Raw genomic sequence first — 2604 nt, 5'->3', positions numbered from 1 at the left:
GGGAGGCCAGGTCTACCCGTTCTAGCGGCAGGGAGACCAGGTCTACCCATTTACCGGCAGGGAGACCAGGTCTACCCGTTTTGCCGGCAGGGATGCCAGGTCTACCCGTTTTGCCGGCAGGGAGAACAGGTCTACCCGTTTTACCTGCAGGGAGGCCATGTCTACCCGTTTTACCGGCAGGGAGACCAGGTCTACCCGTTTTGCCGGCAGGGATGCCAGGTCTACCCGTTCTGGCGGCAGGGAGACCAGGTCTACCCGTTCTGCCGGCAGGGATACCAGGTCTACCCGTTTTACCTGCACGGAGACCAGGTCTACCCATTTTACCGGCAGGGAGGCCAGGTCTACCCGTTCTGGCGGCAGGGAGAACAGGTCTACCCTTTTTGCCGGCAGGGAGACCAGGTCTACCCGTTTTACCGGCAGGGATGCCAGGTCTACCCGTTTTGCCGGCAGGGATAACAGGTCTACCCGTTTTACCTGCAGGGAGACCAGGTCTACCCGTTTTACCGGCAGGGAGACCAGGTCTACCCGTTTTGCCGGCAGGGATGCCAGGTCTACCCGTTCTGGCGGCAGGGAGGCCAGGTCTACCCGTTCTGCCGGCAGGGAGGCCAGGTCTACCCGTTTTGCCGGCAGGGAGAACAGGTCTACCCGTTTTACCGGCAGGGAGACCAGGTCTACCCGTTTTGCCGGCAGGGATGCCAGGTCTACCCGTTCTGGCGGCAGGGAGGCCAGGTCTACCCGTTCTGCCGGCAGGGAGGCCAGGTCTACCCGTTTTACCTGCAGGGAGGCCAGGTCTACCCGTTTTGGCGGCAGGGAGACCAGGTCTACCCGTTTTGCCGGCAGGGATGCCAGGTCTACCCGCTTCCGGCAGGGATGCCAGGTCTACCCGGTTCCAGGCAGGGAGGCCTCGTCTACCCGTTCTGCCGTCAGGGAGGCCAGGTCTACCCGTTTTACCGGCAGGGATGCCAGGTCTACCCGCTTCCGGCAGGGATGCCAGGTCTACCCGGTTCCAGGCAGGGAGGCCTCGTCTACCCGTTCTGCCGGCAGGGAGGCCAGGTCTACCCGTTTTACCGGCAGGGATGCCAGGTCTACCCGCTTCCGGCAGGGATGCCAGGTCTACCCGGTTCCAGGCAGGGAGGCCTCGTCTACCCGTTCTGCCGGCAGGGAGGCCAGGTCTACCCGTTTTACCGTCCGCCGGGTCCGGTGTGCCCGATGTGGCCGCCGGAGCTGCCGGCGGAAAGGGATGCCTCGTCTACCTCGCTCCGGCGGGACTTTGGCTCCACCGCGGTTCTGGCAGGTAGACGTCTTGCCCGGTTCTTCTTCGGAGCTGCCGAAGGGGTCGCTGCTTTGCGCTGCCTCCAGTTACGTCATGGTAAGAGTCGGCGGCGCTCGCGCGCCTCCCCGCTGGGGGAAGACGGTTCTCTTCGAGCCCGCCGGGGCCGGGGACCTCGCTGTCCGTATACTAGGGCAGAGGGCTGGCGCTCGCGGACCAGCGCCATCGAACCGCTGCAGCTACTCGCGGTTCAGCCGGCAGACTCGGGCGTTGCACGGCGGCTGTGGCCGTGGCCGTTCTGCCTCCTACCTATCGCGCACGGCGCTTCCGACTGCCAGAAGCCGCGCGAAGCCGCTGCTTGCCCGCAGGCTCCGGTGGCCGTTGCCGACTGGAGCGAGGGCTCCAAGAGGGGTTTCTCCAGGGCCGGGCCGAGACGGGCGGCGGTCGCCGGCACTCGAACGCTTGTCACCCGCGGCTCAGCCGGCAGACTCGGGCGTTGCCCGGCGGCCCTGGCCGTGGCCGTTCTGCCTCCTACCTATCGCGCACGGCGCTTCCGACTGCCAGAAGCCGCGCGAAGCCGCTGCTTGCCCGCAGGCTCCGGTGGCCGTTGCCGACTGGAGCGAGGGCTCCAAGAGGGGTTTCTCCAGGGCCGGGCCGAGACCGGCGGCGGTCGCCGGCACTCGAACGCTTGTCAGCCGCGGCTCAGCGGGCAGACTCGGGCGTTGCCCGGCGGCCCTGGCCGTGGCCGTTCTGCCTCCTACCTATCGCGCACGGCGCTTCCGACTGCCAGAAGCCGCGCGAAGCCGCTGCTTGCCCGCAGGCTCCGGTGGCCGTTGCCGACTGGAGCGAGGGCTCCAAGAGGGGTTTCTCCAGGGCCGGGCCGAGACCGGCGGCGGTCGCCGGCACTCGAACGCTTGTCACCCGCGGCTCAGCCGGCAGACTCGGGCGTTGCCCGGCGGCCCTGGCCGTGGCCGTTCTGCCTCCTACCTATCGCGCACGGCGCTTCCGACTGCCAGAAGCCGCGCGAAGCCGCTGCTTGCCCGCAGGCTCCGGTGGCCGTTGCCGACTGGAGCGAGGGCTCCAAGAGGGGTTTCTCCAGGGCCGGGCCGAGACCGGCGGCGGTCGCCGGCACTCGAACGCTTGTCACCCGCGGCTCAGCCGGCAGACTCGGGCGTTGCCCGGCGGCCCTGGCCGTGGCCGTTCTGCCTCCTACCTATCGCGCACGGCGCTTCCGACTGCCAGAAGCCGCGCGAAGCCGCTGCTTGCCCGCAGGCTCCGGTGGCCGTTGCCGACTGGAGCGAGGGCTCCAAGAGGGGTTTCTCCAGGGCCGGGCC

The sequence above is a fragment of the Opisthocomus hoazin genome, unplaced genomic scaffold, assembly GCF_030867145.1.
Source record: "Opisthocomus hoazin isolate bOpiHoa1 unplaced genomic scaffold, bOpiHoa1.hap1 HAP1_SCAFFOLD_312, whole genome shotgun sequence".
Taxonomy (NCBI): Eukaryota; Metazoa; Chordata; class Aves; order Opisthocomiformes; family Opisthocomidae; genus Opisthocomus; species Opisthocomus hoazin.
This window is presented reverse-complemented; position numbering follows the sequence as displayed.